At 36.1% G+C, this 10,156-nt stretch overlaps 1 protein-coding gene across 2 annotated transcripts in view; it reads right to left on the reverse strand.

The window, feature by feature from the left end:
* LOC127970293 (signal-induced proliferation-associated 1-like protein 2) overlaps positions 1 to 10,156 on the reverse strand; it is a 106,929-nt gene extending 96,773 nt beyond the window's left edge. The window contains exon 1 of one of the 2 annotated variants that reach the window (XM_052572779.1): positions 9,983 to 10,156. The gene's annotated coding sequence lies outside the window, so the exon portion shown is untranslated. The remainder of the gene's footprint in view (positions 1 to 9,982) is intronic. The other variant, XM_052572778.1, reaches the window with a different exon arrangement.

Below are 10,156 nucleotides of genomic sequence, written 5' to 3' on the forward strand. Positions count from 1 at the left end.
TGCATAATGACAATCTATAAGAAAAAAAGTCTGTTTATTATTGTTTGACAGGAAACACCAAATTAGGTATTTCCAGGATTTCTTTTGCAGTGATGCAACAGTTTTTGGTTTTTCCAAAGAATGTTTCAGTAAACAGTTCTTAAAATAAGCTTCTTTTTTTTTCTTACAGTGAAGGACATTTCAAAAATCAAAATAATATTTTTCCCTTATAAAGAAGCTTTTGTTCAATGGAAGAGTCTATGTTAAAGGTTCTTCACAGATGCCAATTAAGAACCTTTATTTTTAAGAGGTCATTGAATGCTAACCATTTTAAACACTAGCATGCAAACTCGTCACAGTCAGCATCACTGAATATAAAAACAGTCACATCCATACATAACCATGTGCAAAGTAAAAATAAAAAAAGCCTGCGGTTTACTATTCAAGGTAAACATGTTCAACATCAAATAGTGTTTTCTTACCCAGGAAAGTATGCTCCCATGATTCTGTGATTGTCCTTTTGTGATGCATGTAAAAGTAATTAAGCCATTCTTAGAATAAATTGCTTAGTCCTAAAAATAGACCCAGGACGACATGTCAGCATTTTCATTTTACAGGTCTATTGTTCCTGTAGAAGCATGTACTGAGCTTTTATTTCACTCGGGGGAAAAAGTCTTACAGGAATACCATGGTACAAGTGATTGTTTCAGATTACAAGAGATGCACTGACATTGAAAGATTTTTATATTTACTTTCAATGGTGCATGTCTGAAAACTATATAGTCTTAATATGGTTCATATACAAAACATAATATCTTCATATCAGTATAATAACCGTATTATCATGTATGTGCAACAACAGGGCCATTATACAAGTTTGTAAATCAGGAGTGTAAATCAAGCATTTAGTGCATTTCTTTAATACCAATAAACCATCTTTGATTAACATGTTTATCCAATCAAAACTGAAATTAACTATTTATGTTACAAATTATGTTGTGTTTATCATTTTAATAAAATGTCAAACTTACATACAGCAGTTTTCAAAGCTCATTTTGACATAACCATTGCATTAAACTTGCTGTAATATTATTATCTAGCCCAGATGTATTGCATGATTTCTAATATTGTTTGCCCAAAGAAGATCAGATGAAGGAGGTTAGAACATCAATCCATCCAGCATCAACTCCCAAAGCGGCTCAAACTAACACAAACCTTATTATCGTGACCACATTAGCACACATCTGTCAAGGTTACGCTCCATTTGAAACAATAATTGAAACTCCTCACCCATAAAAACAGCATTTTAAGAGTTCATAATAAGACAGCCAGGTCTAATAAATACAAATCTACTCCAACCAACACAACGGCTGATGAGATTTCATTATTACACACAGAATGATGTCAGCTTGTTTTCAAGTCCTTGATGCATATCAGGGGTTTTGGGATGCAACAAAAATACTTCATCACTGATCAAACTTTAGGTTTCAAGCTTATATTATTCTATAAAATACTGTCTGCAGGAGTGATACAATATAATACATATATTTATATATAAAAAAAGTGTGTTTCTAAAAGATATGTCCATTTCTTGCAAAGGTAATTGGTTCAATTCCTGGGGATAAAAATTGATGGAAAAAAAACTACAACTTACAACATCACAAGACACTGAAAAAAGACATTAAATTAAAGTGAAAAATTGAAGTTATAAATAAAAAAAAGTAACAAATACAATTATTAAAATGATTAAACATAAAAAATTTATAAATATTTAAATAAAAATGCCTAAATGCTTTGTGTGTTGATGTTTTTTGACATTATGAGTGTCCATAAACTCCTCTGAAAAAATAAAGGATGATGTTTATTTACAAGGAAATAAATGAAAGCGACATTGACTGCATTAAGTGATGTAATTTTGCCAATTTTAAAGACCAAGAAAAAAAACTTAAAAACAAAATAAATAGACAAACACGATTCTGGAAGAATTTAATACAGAATTTGACCAGTAAGTAACATACACTCTTAAAAATAAAGGTGCTTAAAAGGCTCTTAAAAGCGATGACGTAGAAGAAGCATTTTTGGTTCCACAAAGAACCATTCAGTCCAAGGTTGTTCAAAGAACCATCTATTTTTTTTCTTTACTTTTCATAATCTGAAGAACCTTCTTTCACCACAAAGAACCTTTTGTGAAACAGAAAGGTTCATCAGATATTTTAGGCATCGTGAAGCACCTTTATTTTTAAGAGTGTAGTAACCATCCAGAACACCTGATCAACATGCTGAAAACCACTTAGAATACATTAACTAAAAAATTTTCCTTACATTAAGTTTATTTACAAGAAAAAATGAAGCATACAATCTGACTGCTTCTTTAAAATTTGATTAAGACCATTTTAAAGACATGGAGGGAAAGCTGACGGGGCCAAACCTAAATTCACAAACAACAAGAGAACAAAAGTCGCTTAAGGCCAAATGAACAGGAACATATTCCCCGTGAAACCCTGCTCTCTTTTGGTACCAACCTGCGTATGTTTCTATTCGGTGGCCTTACCAGCTGTGCAAACTGCACTTCACTATCTCACACAACTGTGAACATGTCACAGGAAAAAGGCTGAGTCAAGAGAAGGTGAATAGAACAGAGTCCACAAGCGACTGCATGCCTCTCCTCTCTCTCACAATAGGCCAGAGGTATGTGCTCGAAATCCCTCTCATCTCAGATCCCAGGTCCGGAGCGTCAGGGTCAGTGTCCCAATTGTCTGGAGCCACTGGAGAAAAGAGAGCAGGTTTAACCCTCGTGGCCCAGCGAGTCCAGCGGCCGAGGGGTTAATGACTGATTCACATTTACTGTCTCTTCTGTGAGACAACAGACATTCAACAACAAGATGGACAACGAACATTGAGAAATACGTTGAATCTAGATGCCAAAGACTAAAAAGATAATTATAAAGTTAGTTGGTGCAGGATTTACTTGTAGAATTGAAAACATTTTCACTCAAAGTGCACGTAATCGTCGCAACACATTAAATTAAACATGACATTTTTGAAGTATAAAAACTGAAAAGGGTTTTATTTTTACTTTGAAAAGGCAAAACTGTTTGTGTGAGGAATAATTATAATATGATCATGAGGGCTGCCACTAATGCCACTAATGATTCAGATCATTGATTATTTCACACATTAATCATTAGATTTTGATCAGCTCATGCATGTGACAATAGGAACAATTGTTGTTTGTTTGTTGTAGTGGGGAACCAGAAGAGGGAAGCACGCTATAGGTAAGCGCACGTGGAAATGAGTGTAGAGGCTTTCAAGTTTATTAAAAAGAAAGGTCAAGTTAGTTGCAGAAGTCTGTCTTTATTGAATAGGGATGACACCAAAAACAATGCACTTCATTAAAATAGAGTTGAACATATTCCATGCATTACATATAGAGCTGCTATAGCTGAAAATCAAGTAGAAGCTGCTAGCTTTAAATCAATGGATACTTTCTTAACCGCTGCTTTCCCACACTGGCATGTTTGCTGTGTTTATTTTGTTGTTGAGAAGAATGCCGGTCTCAGCAGCGTGGGAAATACCACAAACTTAAAATGAAGAATAGGCCCGAGACACATATAAGACCAAAATATATAATCAAATATATCAAAATATCAAATAAATGGTTTATTTAATTTAAATTACTTATTGAACACTAGTGTATTTTCATTTTGCTACTGCTGCCATTTTATAAATGCTGTTAGACACGAGAGACTGCATTTACTGTGATTTTGTCCATGGTTTACTGTGGTAAATTCATGTAAAAGTGTCTACAGCCTAGAATACTAATGTGTCTAGATTGAGATGTAAAACACGTTTTGCAAATTTCACACAAACACAAAATGACAAGCTATAATAAAAAATAGTTTTGTTGATCCTTTTGAATTGTTAACCCACGCATTCAGCTACTACATTAAACTTCAATGCAAATTCAATTCCATAGGGAAAAATATGATTTTTCATGAATCCTGTAAAGCAACCTGGTATCATTTCGACTGTTTTGTGTGATGTGATGATCTTGACTCAAACCGTTTATGAACAAGAGCGGTTATCTGCAAAAGGGACTCAAAAGCAATGAAATCCATTTTCCCCTCCACAAGCAGCACTCTGTGATAAATTGTTCAGGATTAAATGCATGTAAGCCTTACGTCGGTCTTAGCCTACATTTCACTGAACCGCGTCTGCAGCTCATACTTCAGATGATAACTGGGTCATAACTTCTCACAGTACTCTGTCACCATATATCACGACCCCTGACCAGACGGGTCGGCATACTGACCCACATAGTGCCATGCTGCATGCTAATATGAAGCATTTAGTGCTAACCCTACATTCTCTAAAAGTCAGTCAGACGCATATCAGTTGAATTCAACATCCATGTTGTGCTCAAAACCCATTAACAACTTGTTCTTCTTAATCTTCTTGACCAGTTTGAGACTAGAGAACAATCTGAGAAGACTGCATCTATTAACACAAAGCACACTTTGAGGAAACGTGTTAATAATGGGCCTCCACTGTCAGAAAGCAGCCATCCATTCATCAACCAACGCCAGATGACATGTGGCATATATCCGGCGATTGGATTACAGCAGTTAAATCAAACACAGATACGCATCCCTGACACATGTCGGGAAACATAAACATACATGCAGAAAAAATAAGGAATAGAATAAAAATCAAACTAAGGCTATGCACAGATCCCATTGAGCCTATAAAGAAGTGTTCAAAAAAGCTATACAGTACATGACAAATGAGCGGTTTCTTCCACTTCGGTCCTTGATGTACTGTATGAATACTGCAAAACGTCACTCGTGTGGCTAAGGATTGCCAACATCTCTGACAACAAAATGGATTTGTGATGCAATTTGTTCAATGTTCAAATACTTCCCTGAATAATGAAACACTCTGACACTTTTATAACAACTCTCAGTTTGTTTGAGTGGCCTGACGTGTCCATTTATGACACCACTGAAATGAGTTCAGCATGTTAAACAATGAAAGGGGGGAAAAACATTATTTGTGCAATTTAACTGGGTGCTTATAGTGCAAAAATTACCCATTTCAGCTTAATTTACTGCTTAACTCTGATAAAGATGTAGCAGTGAAGCCATGATGGCAGAAACAGAATGGGATGAGTGACAGAACGAGGAGATAACCAACTTATATTTCATCTGCAAAACATAACATGCTTACACTGGATCTTATAAGGTGATTATAGGAGGCTGGAAAATGCATGCTCACACATTCACCTCTGGGCATGCTTAGAAAATATCTTTGCAGCATGCAGATACACCAATTTTGTGCTGTAGATTTCATTTTAAAAGACATGTTTAAGTTAGAAGCCTCTTTTATATACACACACATAAAAACTGCTTTCAGTCTTCAGTGTCACATGATCTTCAGAAATCATTCTAATATGCTGAATTGCTGCTCTTTTGTTACATTATAAGTGTCTTTACTGTCCCTTTTGATCAATATAATGCATCCTTGATGAATATAAGCATTCATTTCTTAATCGTTCATTTGTAACCAAACTCAGATGCATTGTGGGACTGAATCCGTACACAATAACAGACAAAAGGGTAAAGCAACGTCAGTGACAATGACAAAATTAGCAGCAGCAGATATTCCCTGGGCCAGTAAATCATCTCCTGCTCAGAAACGCACGACAGCGTGCAACACAAGAACATCTCTAAGAAACTCAATCAGGGCGTCTCCTTCACCCAACTGAACGATGAGATGGTGTCGCGTGCACACTGAAGAATGAATGATGGAGATACACCTGCTCAGATTTCATGTGTATACATGTCCTTATAGCTGAGAACAATGTCAAGTGTTCGAGCCAAAGATCAGGATACAGCCAGAGGTTAAAGAAGGTGTTACACAACCGGTCTTACAAATAAAATTAATGTGTTCACAGCATCCTACCATTCAAATCATGAGCCAAACACATGAGATAAAGACGCACAACAAGAGTAACTTGTGAACACAATAGTGGCATTCAAACGCTTTAACCTTATTTATTTACAATGTGAAGCCAGCAGTGGACTACTAGTAACCAATAGGACTTCTAAAATAAGTTTGATATAGGAAAACAAGATATATTTCTAGCTTCGGCATTATTTGTTTTTCATACATTCATCTTTAGTTCATTCACAATAAGTGTCATCTGTATGCAAAGTGACCTGCATTTGGTTTTCGACCACTTAAAATGGGTCAAATTCAACGATTTACACATTCAGATATCCCAATATCTCTGGAACTAGACCATACAGTATATGGCCTTAAAAATAAATATACCTAAAGAACAGTTTGAACCAGAATCTTACAGGACATTAAGATATCTTTAATACCTCTTGAGTTACAACCATGCAAATATTTGGAGGAAAATTCAAAAAGTGCTTTTTCCTGTGTTTGAACTGTAATATACAGCAATAAAGATTGTTAAGTCAACAGATTACACTAATAGACCAAGTAAGAATAATATCATACTGATGCTGCCATCTTTCTAAAGCCATTTTACCTTCCAAATCTCACGTGAAATTTTTCATTTTGACCACCCTCTACAAAATAGTGAATTATTTTGTAAACATACATCCATGAGATTTCATATTTTGGTTTTCTTCACTATTCATGTTAGTCTGGGAACTTTCTGAGATTTGGTTGATTTGACACAGAATGGCCAAACAGCGTGATGAGAGCTGATAAAACACTACGTTTTTAAAAAAAGATTACATTTTCCACACTCCAAAACCAACAAAAAACATTCATTGTTGTGATACTCGCATCTCCGCCAAATGACAAGAGTTAGACAAATGCGGTTGGAATAAACAGACAGGCGTGTTGAGGCATCAACTAGCAGCTGGCAGGGATCTGCTCTGATGATGCCAGTCACAAGTGTTGGTCATTATCAAGTACAAGAGAGAATGAACCAGACGGGTGACTGATTACAAACCAAGCACAAATTTGCATTGCTAAAGATCCATGGTATCCAATTTAAAAAATCTTTCTGTGATATTTTGGTCCGTGGTTATGATTTGAGTTTGTAGGTTGCCTATTTTATGAATTTGAGGAATCATGCATATTTTTGGTACATAAACAAATTTGATGAAATTTCATACTCAGCATCAGTGGTTTTCACAAATCGCCAAGCATTAATAATACTGACTCTTGCCTTGGGAAAGGCCATTTTTGATGGGCTCCATTAGACGTTGAATGAGCTGCCAGTAAACATGAAGAGCAGATGGCCTCTACTAATCCATTTCATTTGGAGTCCATCTCATCTCTTCTGATTAAACATGAAATATCCTTGTAATATCATGCAATGAGGGCGATAACAGCGATAAACAGTTGTCTTGGCATCCTTCGGGCCTGATTGCCACATCTCAAGATATTCTATTCCTATCCGACGGATTAGATGCACAGCTAAGATTCATATGTTTGTTGTCTCACAACCCTTTCCTATTCAATCAGACTGGTACTACAGCACATCGAAACAGGTTTCCATATCCGACACACTTAAACAATACACATAACGCTTAGTAACTTGGTGCATATTAAACAAAGAGTTCCTGATTGATGTGAGGGTAGCGAACAGCTGTCCACCTGTCCTGACAGGTGTTATTTTCAAGAGAGGTCTCCAAAATGAGCTTTAATTTCCTGTCGTTATGTTCTGAATGCATTCAGGAGGGCAACGCAAGATAAACATCCCTCTGTAGTCAGTATGCCATCTAAACCCAGAGACGGGAAGACATCTCATTTCTCACAGGTAAATGTAGGCAAGCAACAAGAAAACTTAAACATGCCGATAACAATGAAATTGCACAATTTTCTAGATCTAGTAAAGCCAAGACACTTTTATGCATAGCATTTTACACATACAGATTGTTTTTAAAGCTGCTTAACAGTAATAAACAGTAACAATGTTAGTTGCAAGATTGCATCAATCATGTTGCATCAATTTTAAAGTGCTTTCAAATTTCCATTACAAAAGCATCTCTGCAGAAAGCAACAGTGTCATTGTTTAGATTCAGAATTGAGATGCATTGTTGATTCAGTTCAGTTCAATGAGTGCCAACATTGTCAATTGTTGCCTATAACAAGAGTCTATTAAGAGAGTAAAGAGACTATGCAGACTGACTAATACAATAGTCATTCACCTTGTCAGTATTCTCACCTCACTTTACCACAATGCGGCAGTGGCATCTCTGTAGTTGGTTTAACTTCTCAAAATGACAGATCGATTAGCACTGAATAGTTTGATTGGATGAACGGCCTTTGATGTCAACAACAGCAGATCTGGGATTCAATAAGTCTATTATGAATGCATGACTAGATGGTTAGCTGCTGTGTTATTTGCATTTAATTTCAGCATTAAATAAAAATGCATTCTAACTATTTTCCAAATGCATGTTGATCTTATTGTGAGCATTTCTTCTGTGCATGAGCATATATTAATTTTTTTTTAAATGCAATGATCATTTCTTAAAATTCAATCAACAACATTGCCCTAGATAGATTGAACCCAGCCCTATGTTTTTATTTTTCAAAATAAATTAATTTCGGAAGTAAGTCACAATACAGAACAAATAAACACGGATAGTTCACATATAGTTGGCTCTATATTTTAGGCCTAAACTAGACTAGGAAAAACTATCTTAATAGCACACTTCACCTTGAAGAACATTGCACTTCTGAGTCTACAAAATATAAAGGCTTTCCAGGTTGGTTTTATCCTTAGAGACAGGGATGCAATTTGATTTACAAGCATGAAAGAAGCGAACATCAGAAGGATTTTCTCCTGTCCGTGTCCCTCACGTATCACTGATACGGCTATAATGAAAATGGCTTTATTAACCTTGACACAAGGACTTGGCTGTGTAACTTGTCTAATCAAACGTGCAATTACCTGACCATAATCTGATAAGCGCTGGCTGTTCAGAAGACAGAAAACACTCATACTGAAGTCCTTTGAGTGACACAGCATAAAGATGCTTGCATTCATATCTCCACTGTACACAAAGACATTAAAGCACTCGTGATTTCTTTGATTAGAGCATAATAAACAGTGATCACAGCAGCAAAGACTTTATTTCTTTACAAAAAAGTACAATGGCATTAGATATGGTATTTTATATAAACTATGCTTCTGAATGATTGTCACATTCATATGCCATGGAAAATGACACTCAAGCATCAGAAACACAACTAAACAGTAAACATAGTAAATAAACTGCATGTTATTGTGTTACAGTTCCAGATGACCAAACTCTTAAATCTGCCTTGCAAAGACTAATGTGTTGGAAACGTGCTATAGATAATCACTATAATATAAAATATTCTAACAGCCCTGTATTGTTGATCCAAAAGAACAGTCAAGAGCCCTCTAGTGGATATCTGACAGCTTGTGTTTAAAATCAACTTTATCTTGACTGCCTTTGTGTGTTATTTAAAGCACAGTCCCTGGGCTACACTTGAACCTGATAACTCCTCAGATACAGGAAAATCCCATATTAAACACAATAAAGATACAAAATGACTAAATGCATGTGTCATTAGTCTGTGGTTGTGTGATATTTTCACCTAAGCCCTTCTCAGTATTGTTTCAAGGACACACACACACACACACACACACAACAGTGAGAACTCAGGATTTTTCACACACCTCCAAAAAAGAAGGACTTTCCCAATACTTAGTGAGCTGTCAAACAGACATCATGTTTGGGCATCATTTGTGTTGACAACAAGGAACGCGCCCAAAACGCCCAAAACCTGCTGCACGCGCCTGTGACGCCTAGATAGAAAGCTCATTAGGTCACAATCCAAGGGTTTACATGACTAAACCTGACACATCTTTACTAAACCTAAAGAAACTCACCGCAGCTATTGTTACAAAAAACGCAACACAATAAGTAACAACCACAGACTGTCTGTCTGGCACTGGGCTACTTTTTTAAAAAGTGGACCTTACCTTCAGCATTCAGAGTAAATGAAAATCCCATAACGTCAGTCTCATTCCTTTAAAATACAGAGGCAGTGAATGATTATATTCCACAGAGAAACACTGATGTTCTCAGAGCAGCTGGTATCTTCACCCTCCACTCTCTCGAGCCAAATACTGCGTTTGTTCGGATCACATGAAGCC

The sequence above is a fragment of the Carassius gibelio genome, chromosome B13 (assembly GCF_023724105.1).
Source record: "Carassius gibelio isolate Cgi1373 ecotype wild population from Czech Republic chromosome B13, carGib1.2-hapl.c, whole genome shotgun sequence".
NCBI classification, from domain to species: domain Eukaryota; kingdom Metazoa; phylum Chordata; class Actinopteri; order Cypriniformes; family Cyprinidae; genus Carassius; species Carassius gibelio.